The 19670-nt window shown below is 35.6% G+C and overlaps 1 protein-coding gene across 2 annotated transcripts in view; it reads right to left on the bottom strand.

The window, feature by feature from the left end:
• CDH12 (cadherin 12) overlaps nt 1-19670 on the bottom strand; it is a 998981-nt gene that overhangs the window by 754235 nt on the left and 225076 nt on the right. The gene's annotated exons all lie outside the window — the stretch shown is intronic.

Here is a 19670-nt window from a genome sequence, read left to right as displayed (position 1 = left end):
TGGTGAAGAGTGGATCTGGAGGGGCAAACGGAAGATGTGTCTTTGTCTGGGTTCTCATCTCTCTTCCTAACTTCTGCTCTAGCCCCTAATTTCCATTCTAAGTTAAAGTCATGTATTCTTTCTAAATAGGAAACTTGATTTTCATCCTTCATGACATTAATTCTGAATGGAACCCCTGCAGCTTCAGAGATAGCTACAAAATATTTAGTAATTCATAAAAATTCCTTAAAATTTGCCTCCTCTGTACAAATACACAAATAAAAACTTCACTGGTTGAGCCTACCCTTTTTGTACCATAAAGTTAAGGTGTTGTGAATATAAGTTACATGTTTAATGTCACACGTATTAGAGTATTTGAATCAAGATTATAATTCAGTATTCTTGACTGTCTGACGTGTTCTCCATTATACTATATTACTTAACTAGATGCCTGTCTTTTTTTGCCCGTCTCCCCTATTTATGTGTGAGGTTTTCCACTGCAACTCAATAATATCCATAGACTTTTCCAGAAGCAATCAAGGCAAAAAAAAAAAAAAAAAAAAAATTGCTCCTCAAACCTGACATACTCCCAAAAGTCTTTATTTAAAGGTTAGATGATTAAAAAAAAAAAAAAAGACCAGTTTAAGACAGAGAAATAATTTGGGAGAATTAAATTACAAAACTCTACAGATAATGAAAATTGAATAAAGCAGGACATAGGGGCACCTGGGTTGCTCAGTGGGTTAAGCCTCTGCCTTCAGCTCAGGTCATGACCTCAGGGTCCTGGGATCGAGCCCTGCATTGGGCTCTCTGCTCAGCAGGGACCCTGCTTCCTCCCCTCTCTCTCTCTCTCTCTCTCTCTGCCTACTTGTGATCTCTGTCTGTCAAATAAATAAATAATATCTTTAAAAAAAAAAAAAAGCAGGACATAACTTTCCTTATTCAATTTATCTGTAGACTCTTCCATACCATTCATATTCTTTCAGGTTTAGGTGAGGTAAATAAAGGGGGAAGTGGGTGATCAGCTTCTTCATAGGATGGCATCCCTAAAATCTACATGTCACATTTCATCCAAGAGCTAATTTTCCATTTGAATTATGAACCTCTGTAAATAGCAGACAGAAGTGGAAAGCCTGAAATATCTATCACTCTTGACCCTTGGCTGACTGAAATGTGACGACTTCAAACAAAAATAAGCTTTGGTTAAGTTCCAAATTGAATCATCAGATAAAGGGAGGCAATATTTTTAAATACTGTGAATGTAAACACTGATGTTGACTTTAATGCATCTTCATTGAATCTTACGATGTACACAGAAATACATGTAAATATTATTTTTAGATAATTGTGACCCGATACAACCCCACAGCAGGGATCTTCTGCAGGTTTTCCCAGCTACCTTGAAAGTCAAAATGCTCAAGTGCTCTGACACATTGTAATGATTTATGGGACACAAACCTCTTTCCATACACAGTAAATAAACCAGTGCTTTCACCTATATACTTGAAAATATTCAGTAGAGATCTGCAATTGCCAAAACACCTTTACGTGCTGTTTCCAAAGTGTTAGGTATGTATTTATGCATGTCTTGACTTGTTCCAGAAAGGATTAAATGTGATCAAAATACATACACGACAAAATAAAATGTAACTTGGCAAGGATGAGTGTGAATGCAATGCTGAGTGGTAGAGAGAGGCGATTGCTTTGATTAAGGGTAGAGGCATATTTTGGCTAAATATCTTCTTTTAGTTCACTGGGAATCGTATGCATCACATGTGAGGAAAGAAATAGACTCCCAGAATGTTAAGAGTATAAGCTACAAAACTTTAGTTCAACGTCTTTTATTAGATTTATTTTACATTTTAATTACAAAACAGAATGAATGTATCTCTTGATTTTAAAAAGTCTAAAGCAGACATAGAGGAAGTGAGAGTCTGACTCCTCTCCTATTTTGCTCTTCACATATTTTGTAAAGTGTAAAATATAAAGTAGGAATCAATATACTTGCTACTAATAGAGATACAAGATCTGGTTCCATGAATGTATTCAAACGACACTTATTACAGGTTTATGACACACCAGGTTCTTTGGGACTTCTTGAAAAACAGTGGTGAAATTGGCACCTGCCCTGCCCTCTGAGAACTGGGAGAGGCAGGCACAAATTATTCAAATGTACTAACAACTAAGTGATTGCACGTTCTGGGTGTATCATGCAGGAGAATTGCAGGCTATTTCATAGAGTTGGAAGCCCGACTTCACCAGAGGGATCAGAAAAGATGTCCCCATTTTGAGTGATTTTGACCAGAGCCATCAATGATGACATCAACTGTAAAGGAAACAATGGGAAAGGGGACTGTGGAGCGTGGTGGCGGGGGGGGGGGGGATGGGGGTAAGCATTGCAAAGGCTCTGAAGTTGCAAAGAGATAAATTAATTTGTGAAAATCTAATTGGGAAGACACTAGTTAAGAAAATCTAAAGCATGTCAGCATATTTTAGTTGTGGAAAAGAGAGTTACGAAAAGGAGCTGGGTAGAGATGCTTGAAAAGACCAGATCATGCAGTAGAAGACAGGGTTGTAGGCACTTTTGGTGTCTACACCTCCTTTCCTGGCTAATCCATATAGAATTTCCTTTAGATACAATGCAAAACCAAGACTCCAGTCATGTGCAATAACAAAACTTCCATGACTCTCTCATCACCTTTATGTGATTACATCCTCACAGAAAGTGTGTATATTGGGCGCCTGGGTGGCTCAGTGGGTTAAGCCGCTGCCTTCGGCTCAGGTCATGATCTCAGGGTCCTGGGATCGAGTCCCGCATCGGGCTCTCTGCTCAGCAGGGAGCCTGCTTCCCTCTCTCTCTCTCTCTCTGCCTGCCTCTCCATCTACTTGTGATTTCTCTCTGTCAAATAAATAAATAAAATCTTTAAAAAAAAAAAAAAAGAAAGTGTGTATATTGTATCTTACAGTATAACAGTGACTTTAAAGTGTTGGGTGTATCTCAGATTTGCTAATCACAGCTTTGTTTTTTTTTTTTTTAATCATAATTAATCATTAAAAGCAGTGTATTTTTGCTTCACTACTTGCATTAGGCTCAAGTGAAATGTTTCTCTATGGTGCTAAATTGTTTCTATATCTACTCATCTACCTAAAGAAATAATCACTCATTGTGCATAAAAAAATGCCAAAATCTTTCTTACTTTTATATTTGGAAATACTGGGGAAAGAAAGTCCTCTAGGTCTTTGGAAATGTTATGTAATAGCAGAGATTTCACAGAAGAGTGCTTATGCTTCTCTTGAGTTCCCTGCTGAACAAAACTTATACCCTTCTAAGGATTAATGGGAAAGACATAATGAACCAAACAGATGAAAATAAAGCAAAGCAACAAAACAAGATAAAATAAATTAACAAACTAATAAACTACCCAATAAAAGCCACAATTAGAGATGACTATTATCCTTGTTTTTTTTTTCACTCTAAAAATTTGTAAATGGAAAAAAAATATATTTATCCTGCCTTTCTTGCACAAACTACATTTCAAATTAACCAACCAGCTTAACTGATGAGGAAAAGCTCCTCTTTATTTAAGAACACCCACTAAAGAATGTATATATGGTAAATGTCAAGGTCGAAATTCATTTTTAGCCTCTGAGGAATTGGATCATCCACACATACTGAAATCTTTGAGTAAAGCATTAATGGAGAACTAGATATTCACATGCTATCTATCAGCTCAGAGATTACACATTTTTTGGAAAGTGAGGCTTCATAGGGATCTGGTTGCCTCTGCCCCAACTGACGATTAGTCTTGGTGGGATGACCAGAGATTTGGATGCCTTGTGATTTGAAATAACAGGCGAGGCACAGCGTAACTTGTGAAATATGAGTGTCAAGTACTTAAACTGCACTGAATAAACATCTACATGTCAACTCACGTGCTCTCTTCCTTCAGCAGTTCAATGTTGCAGAAAGAAATGGAGAAAGAGAATTAAGAATCATAACAAGAGAATGTAATCCGTAATCCTTGTTTGTGTCTTGTTTGATTTTATTTTTTTTTAAAGATTTATTTATTTGAGGGGCGCCTGAGTGTTTCAGTCATTAAGTGTCTGCCTTCAGCTCAGGTCATAATCTCAGGGTCCTGGGAAGGAGCCCCACATCGGGCTCTCTGCTTGGCGGGAAGCCTGCTTCTTCCTTTCCCACTTCCACTGCTTGTGATCCCTCTCTCACTGCCTCTTTCTCTCTGCCAAATAAATAATAAATAAAATCTTAAAAAGAAAAAGATTTATTTATTTGAGAGAGAGAGAGAGAGAGCACGCAAGCATACAGAGGAAGGACAGGGGGAGAGGGAAAGAGAATCTTAACCAGACTCCATGTAGAGCACAGAGCCATATTTGGGCATTGATCCCATGACCCCGAGATCACAACATGAGCTGAAACCAAAAGTGGGACGCTTAACTAACAATGCCACCCAGGCGCCGCAAGGGTCTCTTTTAAACAAAAATGTATCAAAGTTATTTTAGAAAAAAAAAAAAAAAGATGTTTGAATATGAACAATGAGTTAGATGGCACTAAGAAATTAGTGTAAAATGTAAATGGGAAATGTAGGAGGCCATTCTTATATTTTAGAGGTGAATACTGAAGGATGTGGGAGTGCAAAATCAAGATGATTATGATTATACTTAAAATTCTTTAGGAAAAAAAAATCAGTGAAGCATATCTACCTAACATTTCATAATAATTTTATGATTTTTAAAAATATTTTCTCTTTACTTTTCTGTATATTTGAGGTTTTCCAAAACAAAACAAAACAAAAAAATAGATAAATCATCAAAGAATATTGATAATAATTACTTCTTATTGTTATGACAAAAATGAAGAAAAGGTGAAAAGGATAGAATGAAAAGAAAAGGAAGAGAATGTATTTTAAAAAACTCTATATTGCTTTATAATACCCAACATTTTTCCTAAGGCTTTGGCCCATAAGTTGCAAGCATCTTTACATCCGAGGTCTGCCTATTACCGCATTTCCACTTTGTACCTATGGTTTGACTCTTTGTCCTGTCCTGTTATATCTTATCAGCGCCAGATATTATTTTCAGAAGTTCCCATTTCAATTTTTTAACCTGATACTGACCGACATCCAGATTCTGCATGAACAGTGCCCACTGAATAGACTCTACCCTTGCTTACTTCTGTCTGAACATAGAAGCTAATTCGTTTCATTCAAGGAGAGCAACAGAGAGTAGTTTATCCATAACCCAATTACCACTGAAACCTACAATTTCAGTTGTAATCTGTGTTTTTTAAAGCACAGGCTTTGGTCTAATACCAGTTTTACAACTACAGGAAACTACTGCCACAGTTCCATAAATTCCCAAAAGTAGAACCTAACGGTGATAACAATAACTAATACTATTCGTAAACACTCGATATGTTATTGATGCTAACCTGAGCGTAGGAGATAAATTATGCCCATATGAGATGCAGAAGCTGAGAATCAGATGTTAACCAACTTGCCTAATAAGGTCAATTTCCTAAAAGGTACCAGAGCTCTTGTTGTTTTTGTTTTATTTCAGCTTTCCCTGCCTCTAAAATTAAAGTACTTTTTTTAACATCTCAGATTCTAAGTTAAAATATATTTAGTTTGCAGAACTCAGAATAATATATAATTTTCCATTAGAATAATGATTGTAAGATGTTTTCCAGAACACATATAAATCCACTAGATATATCGCATTTTACTTTTTTTTTTTTCCTGCTACAATTGCAAGGCGCAAATAGCTATATCCTCAGTCTACTGTGACCCATATCAGCATGTTTCCAAATGCCTGGGCCCCAGGGCTAGGAATGCTCTATTATGGACACTCCGGAGACCCACAGCAGCCTCAGTCAGGGATGTGCTTCTGATGGAACTAGAGACATTGTTCGGGATTTACACTGGGGAAACTCGAGGAAGCTTCTGTCAAAACCGAGGGCATCCTTCAGAAAGCTCTTGACCTACCATACCTGAATTTTGACTTGTGCGCTGCCCAGCTAGTAGCAGGACTCAGTAACCCAGGACTTTGCTGTCTGAATTACCCTGCGTATTGAAAAATTCTCACATTTCTTGAATACCTAAGCCGAAAGGGACGTGAGGAGTTATACTTACTTCTGTAGATTTTTCAAAGATACGTTAAAAAAAAAAAAAAAAGATATCTTAAGCATGAAATCTAAAGCCCTCTCCATTTTCCTTTATTTGTTTTTCCTATTTGGGTGAGCCAGATTTTTGATGGTAGACTAAGTGGGAGCTTCTTTTCTTTGTCTATCTCTATGCCTTTCATATATTGTGCTGCCTTTCACAGGAAGAAAGGCTACCATTTTATATGTTGAACATTACTAAACCATTCTGCATAATTGCTTTAAAAAGAAGCACAAATTCTGTGAGAACTTGTCTGAGCAGATTGCCTAGACCACACAGCAAGTTCTGTTACTTTGATCCAAAGTATGTCAGTTCCTGCTGATTTTATATTAAACACTGACCGGAGTCATAACTATATGGACATCTGGCTTTTCAATTTAACTTTTATGATCTTGTCTTTGAATCCTGAATAACACCTTTCTGGGTAACGGTTTTATACTTTGTATCTTATACAAATTAACCAGAATTTATAGAATTCCTTTTTTGATATTTTCAATCTTTTTTTTTTCTGATCACTTCTTTTATGATACCAACATATAGAATTCAACACCTTCAACTTGTATATTAATAGCAAATTTTCAACCTTCATTCTATGCTTCTCACTAAATCCTGGTCTTTAATTCTCTTATGGAGTGAGCTTTCCCTTGATACACTGAAACCTACTACAAATTAATTCAGTATTTCCTGAACAAATAATTTCCCTTCTGTTTACTAGTGCTCTGTTTCTCCCTAATGAATATATACAGAATTGCTTTATCAACATTGTAAATTAATCCTGTTTGCATTGCGGTGTGCTCTAGAAACAGCAAAGCACTTCTCATTTTGTCAGGAAAATCAGAATAAATTATTTTTTTTAATTACTGTATACATTTAAAATGGAAGTAAAAATCTATCCATATATTAATTTTGACAACATGGATATTGAACAGAATCATGTTATTGGTAGGTAGCAAGATTATGTTACTCATGATGATATATTCAAACTCTTTCAAGATTTTGGTGAATACTATATTTACCAGTGTTTATTTTCTTTTAATTATAGTTAAGTTTGAAGACATGAAAGAAATTAAATTGTCAGAATGCAAATCACAAAATGGACAGATGCTCAGAATGATCATTCCACATGAAACTACAAATTAGGTACTAAAATATACCTTTAAAATGTATCACTGAATTTATCAAGTGAGGAAGAACTGTAATGAGGAAAAACAGTAAGTGAGAAGTAGAGAGGATGGCTATAGGTAATAATTAGAATTTTAATTTTTTAGGAGGATACAACAGTTCAAAATGTGCATGCATTTAATACCATAGACTAAAAATAGAGCTTAAACAGAAGTATAAAATCATATGCAAAAGTAACTATATTACCTGGGTTTTAGCACAATCTCTTGTCAATTGTTTGAGAAAAAATACCTTTCTTCAAAAAATAATATCAACAAAAATAGAGTGAATCAAAATAGAAAGTATTTACAACTCAACATACTTCCAGCTTATACAATATTTGTACCCTTCCTGTTTTAGAGTATAATATTCTACTTCCAGTAGATAAAATGTGAAATTAGTAGTAAATGATCAAGTAATAGGCCACATGTGTCATTAAGATTAGAGTTATACAGGCCTATTATTTAACCATGATCTAATTAGATTAGAAAAAAATATTATTTGGGTAATAAATCAAACAAAAAATAAATGTGTAAAATCGTATGGTGAAAAAAAGATGATGGCGTGGATACTGCAAAGTATTTAAAGGTGATAACTGGTAAAACTACATTTTTTTTTTTTTGGCTATAGCTAATACACTGTATTAGTTTGCTACTACTGCTATAACAGATTATGACAAACTTAGTTGCTCAAGCAACACAAATATATTATCCAGAACTATAATTTACTCTGCCCCTCCTCACCACTTGTCTTCTCTCTCTCATTCCCTCTCTCAAATAAATAAAATCTTTAAAAAAATAAACAAAAAGGATCGTAAGACAATATTATAAGCACTTAAATACCACCAAAGTAAATAACATAGACGAAATGAAATAAATTATAAGAATCTGCAAATCTACCAAAACTGACTCAATTTAAGACAGAAGACAGGAATTAACTTATTATAAGTAAAAGCATTGAATTAGTCATTTTAATCCTTCCTACAAAGAAAAGTTCAACTTCAGATCATTTCACTATTGAGTTCTAACAAACATTTGAAGGAAAAGTAATGCTAATCTTTAAAATTTTCAAAAAAGTAACAGACACCTTTCCAATTCTATGAGGCCAATATTAATTACCTCAGTGGCTAAACAAGGCAAAGGCACTATAAGAAAAGAAAACAACAGACAAATATCCCTTCTGAGTATGGATACATAAATTATCAATGAGATACTAGCAAAATTAATCAGCAATATATAAAAAAGCATTGTATACCATGACCATGTAGGATTTGTCTAAGGAATGCAATTTTGGTTTAATATCTTTTTGAAAATAAGTCAACATAATAGGTATTATTAAATAGAATAATGGGGAAAGAACACACATGATCTTCTCAAATAGATGCAGAAAGTCATCTGACAAAATCCAATACCTTTTCATTATAAGAATACTCAACAAACTAGGAATAGTTTGATTTGATAAAGGATAACTATGAAAAAAAAAGAAATAAACATTTAGGATTATATGTAATGGAGAAAAACTGAAACCTTTCCCTTAAAATTAGGAATAAGACAAAGATGTTCACTCTCACCACTTCTGTGAAATACTGTACTGGAAGTCCCAGCCAGGACAACTAAGCAAGAAAAAGAAATGTAAGATATTCAGATTGGAAAGAAGATTTCAAACTTCTTTTATTAACAAAAGGAATGATCTTTTATGTAGAAAATCCTAAGGGATGCACATGCACTCATTCCCTTTCACACACATATCTATTAGAACTGATTTAAAAAATGTAAAAGTTTATAGGGTACAAGATCAGTGTACAAAAATAAGTTGTATTTCTACACACTAACAGTACACAATCTGAAAATATGAATCAGAAAATTTCATTAAAATAACATCAAAAAGAATAAATACCATGGGAATAATCTTACCAACAAAAGTTTAAAATTTATATACTGATAATTATAAAATACTGTTGAAAGATATTGCAGAAGACCTAAGTAAACTAAAAGACATCACTTGCTCATAGATCAGAAGATTTAATACAAAGATTATAATTCTCACTGAATTGATCTACCCATTTAATAATATACCTACCAAAAATCTCAGCTAACTTTTTTGCAAAATTATTAAGATGATCATATAACCCAAGGTTTCAGAATAGACAAAACAATCTTAAAAAGGGGGAATAAAGTTGAAGGACTCACACTTTCCCAGTTCACAACTTACAACTCTGTGGTACACAATATAGCATGATACTGTCATAAGAATAAACATATTGGCCAATGGAATAAAAGTCAGAGTCTAGAAATAAACCCTTATATTTATAATTAACTGATTTCATAAAGGATATCAAGACAATTCATTGGGAAATAAGTTTTTTCAATAAATGATTATGCAACAACTAATTATCCACATTCAAAAAAACGAAGTTTGAATCCTTTTTCAAACCATATTAAAAAATTCACTCAAAGTGGATCACAGACATAAACAGATGAGAAAAAATTATAACATATAGAAAAAAGGCAGGACTAAATATTTGTGCAGTTGGATGAAGCAAGAGTTTCTTAAATAAGACACCAAAACACAGGCAACAAAGGAAACAAACAAACAAACAAACAGATAATTTGGAGTTCATCAACATCAAAACCTTTGTACCCAGAGACATCATAAAGTGAAAAGTCAAATCAGAGAATGGGAGAAAATGTTTCTAAATCATATATCTGGTACAGAGATTTTATCTAAAATATGTAAAAAAAATGTTTTCATCTCAATAATAAAAATGAAAACTCAATAAAAGAAAAGATTGACAGAGACTTTGGATAATAGCATGGAGGACAGGGGGAGTTAGAGAGGAGAAGGGAGTTGGGGTAAATTGGAAGGGGAGGTGAACCATGAGAGACTATGGACTCTGAAAAACAATCTGAGGGGTTTGAAGCAGCGGGGGGGGGTGGTGGGAGGTTGGGGGTACCAGGTGGTGGGTATTATAGAGGGCACGGATTGCATGGAGCACTGGGTGTCGTGCAAAAATAAGGAATACTGTTATGCTGAAAATAAATAAATAAAAGAAAACTTTTCTCTAAAGAATATATACAAGCTGTCAATAAACATATAAAAGTATGCTCAATGTCGTTATTGTTTAGGTTACACAAATCAAAACCACTTCACACTCAAGCTGATGCTTGGCTATCAGCAAAAGGAGAGATCATGACAAGTCCTGGTGAGGATATGGATAAATTGGCACCCTTACACATTCTGATGGGAAAGTAAAATAGTGTAGCTGTTTTGGAACACATTCTGGAAGTTCATTTCAAAATGTTGAACAAAATTATCATATGACCTAGCAATCCTAATGCTAAATGTGGTAAGAGAAATGCAAACATATGTCCGAAAAAAACCATAAAACTTGACTATGAACATATACATTAACATTATTCATAAGAGCTCGGATGTATAAACTACCCAATGTCCAAAGAAATGGTGAATAAATACATATGGTGTTGCATACCTATATGATAGAGTATCATTAAACAATGATAATGAAGTGTTAATTCATGCTACGAGATGGATATGAACTTTAAAAACATTATGCTGAGTTAAAGAAACCATCATAGAAAGTCATATGTTATAAGAATACATTTATATTAAATGTCCAGAATAAGTAAATCTATAAAAATATAAATAAAATGAGTGAATGCTAAGGGCAGAAGGGAGGGTTGGGTCGTGAGTGACTACCTCTTTTTTTGCAAGAGCTTGATAAAATCACTCAACATAAATTGTAGTGACAGCCACATAACTGTGTGAATAGACTAAAAATCATTAAATTGCACACTTTAAGTGGTTTAACTTTATGATATCTGAATATATCTCGATAAAGATGTTTTTGAAAGTAAATAAATAGACTGGCACTTTGTAGAGCTCTGGAGGGGGACAAGTGAAACACAGGGGAGCAGATGATGCATATTTCAGTACACGGATACTGGTTTTGCTTAGGATAGTGATGCTAAAGAATGACTAAAATATCAGAGCTAAAGTGCTAATTAATTGGCTATGTAATGAAGGCTACTAAAATAATCCAAATAACACTGATACTTCTTTCTTTTTTTTAATTTTTTTTAAAGATTTTATTTATTTATTTGACAGACAGAGATCACAAGTAGGCAGAAAGGCAGGCAGAGAGAGAGGAGGAAGCAGGGTCCCTGCTGAGCAAAAAGCCCGATGCGGAGCTTGATCCCAGGACCCTGAGATCATGACCTGAGCTGAAGGCAGAGGCTTAACCCACTGAGCCACCCAGGCGCCCCCTGATACTTCTTTCTTTATGCTACTCTGATACCTTTGATCTCACTTATATGTGGACTGTGAATGACAATGGTAGCAATCAAACTCTAGATACAGAGAAGAGATTGGCAGTTGCCAGAGATGGAGGGTGGACATTGGATGAAATGGGTAAAGATGGTCAAAAGGTACAAACTTCCAGCTATAAAATAAATAAATCCTAGGAATGTTAAAAATACCATATTTTTGCAAGTTACTGAGAGAGTGGATCTTAAAAGTTCTCACAAGGAAAAAAAAAAAAAGGTGTAACTCTGGGTGGTAAGAGACATCAACTAGACATATTGTGAGTACTTCACAATACATACAAACAACAAATCATTATGTTGTGCACCTGAAAGTAACACAGTGTTATAAGTCAAGGAGATCTCAATCAAAACAAAGAGGTATTGAAACACATGCTACCTTTTATTGAGTAAACAACCTAAGGTCACAATTATTTAAAAAGAACCTTTATAAAAGCGGATATCATTGATAATGACTTTTCTGGTAAGTGACACTCCATGCCAAACATGCTCAGAAAACTGGTGCGAATCTTATCTCCAGGCACTACTGACCATCCCCCACTCTTGAGCTGGATGTCACCCACGTGTTACCAGCTATGTGTTAACTCTGAAAAATGCTTCATCACACTTGTGATAATCATTTCAAAGAAAGAAGAATGGGAAACCAAAACGGAAACTAAAACATCTACTATGACAAGCAGCAGATGCTGTAAAGTGCGGCATAAGCAGGGGACGAAAGGACTGCATTTCACAGTCATGGAATAAAGTACAGTAAATTGCCTTAGCCAGAATTCAAAATGGTGTAGATTGTGCTTCCTCTCTCATAATCAGCAGATGATTAAGGAGGATGGTCTCATCAAAGCTTCTTGCAAAAAATGAACAAACTGGTATGTTTTATTTCTTTCTAGTTGACATAAAAGTTGTTTATCTTCTTAACTGTAATTGGTTAAAAGTCCCAATCATCAAAGGATATTGAGTATACTCGTGAAAACTCATTCCTCTTTGGATAGTTATTATGATATTCAGAGAGGAAAAAAAAAGGAACAGCTAGCAATATCAACTATATAAACCAAATGGGGATTCTGTACAGTACTACTTTGTCAACTTCAAATTGTTGTTATTATTATCTTTCCTGAAAACGCCTCTGGCAGAAAACATTATATTTAAAGAAGTAAGACCTAATGGAAGAGTAAGACTCAGTTTGATTCTCTCTCTCTTTCTCTCTCTCTCACACACACAATAGTAATAATAATAAAGATTAATCATGGATCAGTTTCTATATATCAGAAACTATATTGAGTTCTCGATTAAGAATTGCCAATACGACAATCATGAAGAGACAGAGACTAGTGGGAGAGCTTAATACATAAACAGATTTATCTCGATGCCAGAGATGTGCTCAAAAAATTACACAGGAAGTACTGAGTACCCACCCCATCAGGAGAGATGGTTGTCTAGAGGAGAGAGCTTAGCCAAACTGTCCACTAACAAGTAGTAGTTACATTTAAAGAAGTTGAAAATTATGGGAATGGTATTTCATGAAGTGAAAATAATACGAACCAAAGTAGAAAGCTGAGCAGTAGTGTTAGGTGTGTGGAGAGAATCTACAAGCAAGCCTGCCCACGACATGAAGCAGAGAGGAAGGAGTTCAGGCAGCGAAAGCCGTACCAATTCATACTCCCAGAGTTATATATAGTTGCATAGCCTAAGTCTTAGTTCCAACATTGCCAATAGTTACTAATGTGGTGGGAAAACTGTTTACACTTTCCGTGATGACATCTAACCTTTCTTTCAGATTCCTATTGATTGAACTGCAAATCACATGAAAGGAGCCATCTTGTCACCACCACAACCATCATGAGCCAGCCTGCGGACTTCCTGACAACCAACGGAGACCCAAACTGTCACCAGGCTGTCAAGCACCCTGCATCTGCTAGTTTATGAGATTTAGAAATAACCTTTTGCTTTTCAATTTCCAAGGACTAAAATCCTTGTAAGTGAACATCATCTCATCTTCAGTTACTAAACTCGGTATTCGGACTCTGTCTTCACGGAATACCTCCATTCTGGTTAGCTCCGTGTGCCCATCATGACCTGCCTCGGAACCAGAATATGAAACACTTAAATCTGATTAACCTCAATACAGATGACTCAGAGTTTTGTGGGTGAGCGCCTCAACTATATATTTCAGGGTCTCCAAGGATTCATAGGTATTCAACCCATGAATCTGGAAGACTTCACTGAGGTCAATCTTTCACTTAATTTCTGCAAATAAAACCATTTTCCCCCTGCTCTTTCTTCGTCCTTTTCAGAAAAAGACATTACTTAATTTATCAAATATATAGAGAATACCAGCCGTATGTCAGATTCTGTTCTTAGTGCATGGAATATGTTTATGAACAAAATGGGCAAAAACTTGAACCATCTTTAGTTTATATTCTAGTGGAAAGGGGGGGCTGAGGCAGAAAATAAACAAGAAAGGGAGTTGTAACAAAATATTCTCTAATATTATTCTGTTTTGTGGCTGACAGCCATACAGTGAAAACATACCTCCATTTGATTCTTTTGATATGTATCCTCCCCATTATAATTTGCCCAGAAATTCATTAGAGTTATGCCAACTCCCATGGCAGATTCTCTTTTTGCTGGCATCCCTGGTGAGAGAGGATGCCATTTCTTTTTTCTCTAGCGCCACAGTATAATCCAATGTAAGAGTATATGTAAGAAGCCTTTGAAAACTATAAATAATTACAAAAACTCTAATATTAATTTTGTGTATCATTTTAATAATCTCAAAAACATGTATTCTCTGTATTCTGAATTCCTTTAGGCTATGTTCAAACTTCTTGGCAGAATCACAGTCTTGTTCTAACTACAATGTGGTCTCCTCTCTATTTCTTGGTTCTCTCATCATGTTGGAATATCCAGAATTATCTGACCATGATATATCCATCCTTGGCTCACTCTTATACCCACAATTTAATATTCTATTTATGTTGCTGTTGAATTTTCAATAGTTCAGTTGCAATTTTCTATAGAAAAAATATTTTCATTTTCTTCCTACAACATTAACTGATCATTCTATACGATGCCAACAACACTGAAAAATGCGTATTTTTTTAACTTCCCTTTTGCCTCACACCCGTATCTTACCAATGAGCGAAACATACAAAACTCATCTACTTCTCACCTTTGCCATTATCTAAGCAGTGTTGTGTCTTGCTTGGACAACTGTTACTAGCTGCCCAGCATTTTCTCTTGGCATGATTCATGCATCCTCCACCAGCCACCAGAATCATCTCTGTAAAATGTAAACCAATAATTTCACTCCTGGCTTAACGTCTTCAAGTAGCCTCCACTTAAAATTGGATTAAGATCTTTTATTTAGAGGTTTTTCTGATGTGCTCCCTGTTTACCTGCCCCCCATGACTCTATTTCACCATTTCCTGTTCTGCTTCAGCCATATTAGACTTGTTTCCTTTCCTCAAAGACACTGAGTTTATTCTTGTAGAATCTTTGCATGAACTAAAAGCTCTGTTAGGCTGCTCTTCCTTTTGGCTGTTTATTTTTTAGGATGTTTTTCTCACTGATAGTCACTTGGCTAGATCCTTTTGTCATCTAGGCATCAGGCAAAGTACTGTCTCTGGAAATATGCCTTGCAAAATCACATGATCTTGTTTCTCATATTTTAAAATTTGTGTTTATCTGTTTCCTCACACTAAAATATAAACCCAGAAGAGAAGGCCTTTTCATTGCTGCCTCCCCAGTGCCTTGACACGGGAGGAACTCAGTACATGTTCTGGTGAATGAATGGATATAGTTATTTATTTATACAGCACTGTCTCCTGCTCCATCAGAAACAAATATGGCCTCCATCTTTGTGCCCAACTTTATGCACAAGATCTGGAATGCAGTAAGATCTCAAATATTTGTCAGATAAGTATCAAACCAAACTCACTGTTCACAAGAGAAAAGCAGTATATTATTTACCAGTATATATCAATAATAGAGCAAACTAATGCAAATCATTTTAAATACTTTTTTATAAAGATGATAATTTGTAGTTTATCCTTCCCCCACTCATAAATAAAATATTACATAAAAAATAAGTGATTTAACATTCATGGCTTACCCTTGAGCTAAATGATGTATAAATATTTCATGTCCCTAGGCTACCAGAATAACACAATATGCTCATTGGCAAGAGGATAAAGCATTTGGGGCAACTTCTTTAGGAGACATGATCTCTATATCTTTCTGCTTCATTTGCTCTGATTTTTCTGTGATTTGTAAATGTTCTTTTCCCTTTGACCTTGGAATGACATTCATTTGAAAAAGAGTCAGATGGATTGAAGAGCAAAATCCATGACCTTGGTATTAAAATTTTTTTAAAAAGATAGCTAACTTGTAAAAGAATAAAGTTCATGATAATTATGGCATCGGGTTAACCTTATTTGTGAGCCTGATAGCTATGAATACGAGCATGCCAGAAATGTACGTTGTAGCAGAAGAGAATTCATCAAAAGACCCAAAGTTTTCATCATTTTGTTACATTTTATTAAAAACAACTTTTGAAATGAATGTAATTTACTAAGATTCACATCATCAAAATACTGCTTCCTAAGGGTCACTAGAAAACATCTATTTACTGAACTTTCCAATGTTAAATTGAAGTAATTATATAAAAATAAGTACAGATAAAAATTCTACCTTAAAAGGGATAATTTAATGGTTTCACACCATCCAATTTCCCCCCACCTTATTATTTGAGCTTTTGTCTCTAGAATTGACTTTTCTTTTTGTTACTGTGCAAGTGTACGGGACTCTCATTGGAATTTATGTCCAGGATGCCCCATAATTCCCAGAGGTAATAATAGAAAAATAAATCACTTTACTTCACAATGTGCCTATGAAGCTTTTGTATTGATGCTTAAATCAAATTAGTAAGGTCACAGAGATACCTGACTCTCCTAGCATCGGGGGAAAAAAAGTGCAAGGGAGAATGAAAGGGACTGCACATATTTAACAATATTAAGACTAGATGAAATAGATCGAGCATTTAATGACGACTCCCAATCGTTTTCTCAGCCCATAAGTCTATATTGTAATAACGTCGATTATTCGCTCTGGAAAGTTATCTGGTTTCACATTAATGTCTACTTGCTATCGTGATTTACCTTTTTGGGGTCCTAACTGAGCTCCTGAATTTTATGTGAATTGTCTTTATTATTGATTAAAAAGAGAGCTTCCTTTTCCTGCAAACACTATTTTTCAAAAAATCAGTAAGATAGTTTGGATGAAGGGAAAAGAATATCTCCTTTTTTACATAAATACATTTTTGGGTACTTATATGTGAATACACAAGAAACGTAGGTTTGATTTGGCACAGAACTGTGGGCAATTATCATGCCTACAACTTATTCAGCACATCACTGGTGATGTAGACAAACAAGTCAATGTTAAGTTCTTGCCAAAATAATTTAAAGTTGAGCACATTAAACATTCTAAGAATTGAAATAGCTTCAGCAAACCCATAAAATTAAAAAAAAAATCTTCTTGTTTTAAAGGAAAAGGTTGTTCTACCCAGAGAGACCTATTTTGTAATAGGCAAAGTTAAGGAGATGACTCACGTATGTCTTTTATCATCCATTGATAAAATTTAAAAAATATCGATTATGGAAGTGGAAAAATCCACATTAGAGTGTACCTTCTGGTCTTTTCTCTCAGAGAAGAGGGATGTGATAAGTGGGAATACAACTGTTGAAAATCAATCACTTAATCAATCAGTCAATCCTTGTATTTATACATGCCGTAAGAATTAAGAGGTATGTTAGCCCTCAGGCATAACTGTGTATGAATTCAATTCCTAAAGAATCACATGAGCAGTTCTTAAACAGTTCTGAATTATAACCATGCTCTGACAGTGATGAGCTATGTAACTAAGTGAACCAGTTAGTACTCTGGGGGCGCCTGTGTGGTTTACTTGGTTAAGCATCTGCCTTCACTCAGGTCATGATCCCACGGTTCTGGGATCAACCCTCCTTGGTCCTGGCTCCCTGCTCAACAGTGCATCTGCTTCTCCCTCTCCTTCTGCCCCTGCCCCTGCTCATGCTTTGTCTTTCTGTCAGATAAATAAAATCTTATTTTTTTAATAAAAATTTAGTTCTCTGTTTGTCTGCTTGGGCTGCCATAACAAAGTAACATAACCTTGATGGCTTAAACAATGGAAATTTATTTCTGAGAGTTCTGAAGTTTATGAAATCCAAAATCAAGGTACCCGTATAGTGTGTTTCTGAAAACAGGTCTTACAGAGGGCTGCCTTTTCCCAATCATCACATGGAGAGGAGAGAGAGATATCTAGTGATTCCTCCCCATCTTATAAGGACAGCAGTTCTGCTAGATTAGATCCTTACCTTTGAGGCCCCATTTAACCTTAAATACCTCCTTAAAGTTTTGTCTGTATCCAAAGACAGTCATATTGGGAGTTAGGGCTTTAGCGTATGAATTTGGGAGAGACACATTTTAGTAAATATCAAGCTCCTACTAACTTTTCTAGTGCTGATGCTACTATTTTCTATTATAATTACTATATTTCTTTGACTACTGGTTCTAACTAATATTATACCAAATTTCATTCCTAGATAATCCCTGCACTCATCTTTCTACAGAGGTCCTCACATTATATTCTTCTGTTTCCTTCCTCCTAAGTTGAAAATGACCCAAAATTAATGTGTGTGCATGTTGTGTGTTTAACAACAGACTTTGGTTTAAGTATATAACAATCTCTGATTAATCAACATTTTGAAAGCTCATTTTTTTTTAAAGATTTTATTTATTTATTTGAGAGAGAGACAGTGAGAGAGAGCATGAGCGAGAAGGTCAGAGGGAGAAGCAGACTCCCCATGGAGCTGGGAGCCCGATGCGGTACTCGATCCCGGGACTCCAGGATCATGACCTGAGCCGAAGGCAGTTGTCCAACCAACTGAGCCACCCAGGCGTCCCTTGAAAGCTCATTTTTAACTCTGAATTATTTTTTTTAAGATTTGAGTATTTCTTGGGGCACCTGGGTGGCTCAGTGGGTTAAAGCCTCAGCCTTTGGCTCAGGCCATGATTCCAGGGTCCTGGGATCGAGCCCCACATTGGGCTCTCTGTTCCGCAGGGAGCCTGCTTCCTCCTCCTCTCTCTCTCTCTGCCTGCCTCTCTGCCTGCTTGTGATCTCTGTCTGTCAAATAAATAAAATATTAAAAAAAAAATTGTGTATTTATTTTAGAGAGCTGGGGATGAGGGAAGGCAGAGGGAGAGAGAGAGAAAGAGAGAGAAGCAGATTCCCCACTGAGCACAGAGCTATATGGGTCTCGATCCCACGACCCTGAGATCACGACCTGAGCTGAAATCAAGGCTTAGATGCTTAACTGGGTGAGAAACCCAGGTGCCTCTCTAACTCTGAATTCTGAACCAAACATTTGTGAATTGCCAGTAATTTACTTTATCACAATCTGTAGTGGTTCTTTTTTTTTTTTTTTTTTTAAGATTTTATTTACTTATTTGACAGATAGAGATCACAAGTAGACAGAGAGGAGGCAGGCAGAGAGTGGGGGAAGCAGGCTCCCTGCTGAGCAGAGAGCCCGATGTGGGGTTCGATCCCATGACGCTGGAATCATGACCCTGGGATCCTGACCTGAGCCGAAGGCAAGAGGCTTTAACCCACTAAGCCACCCAAGCACCCCAATCTGTAGAGGTTCTTAAGAAGCTTATTTTATCTGCTATCATAATGAAGAAACAGGATAAATTTTGACAATTGCTGTAAAACTGTCTTGCTTTGTTTTCCATGCAAGTGTCCACCTAAACTACAGAATGATACATCAAACATAGCAGTGTAACAGCTGACCTTTAATTGTCTATGAACTAGCTAATGATAATACGCCACCCATCTTTGTAGTCCAGGTTAACACACATTTTCCTAGACTCCATTATGTATATAAATGGAGTTATTTCCAAAAGTGAACTTTAAGTAGCTCATTGTATCCACTTGCTG

Source organism: Neovison vison, chromosome 1 (genome assembly GCF_020171115.1).
Source record: "Neovison vison isolate M4711 chromosome 1, ASM_NN_V1, whole genome shotgun sequence".
Lineage (NCBI taxonomy): Eukaryota > Metazoa > Chordata > Mammalia > Carnivora > Mustelidae > Neogale > Neogale vison.
Note: the sequence above shows the minus strand (reverse complement) of the source record. Positions and strands in the feature narration are given on the sequence as shown.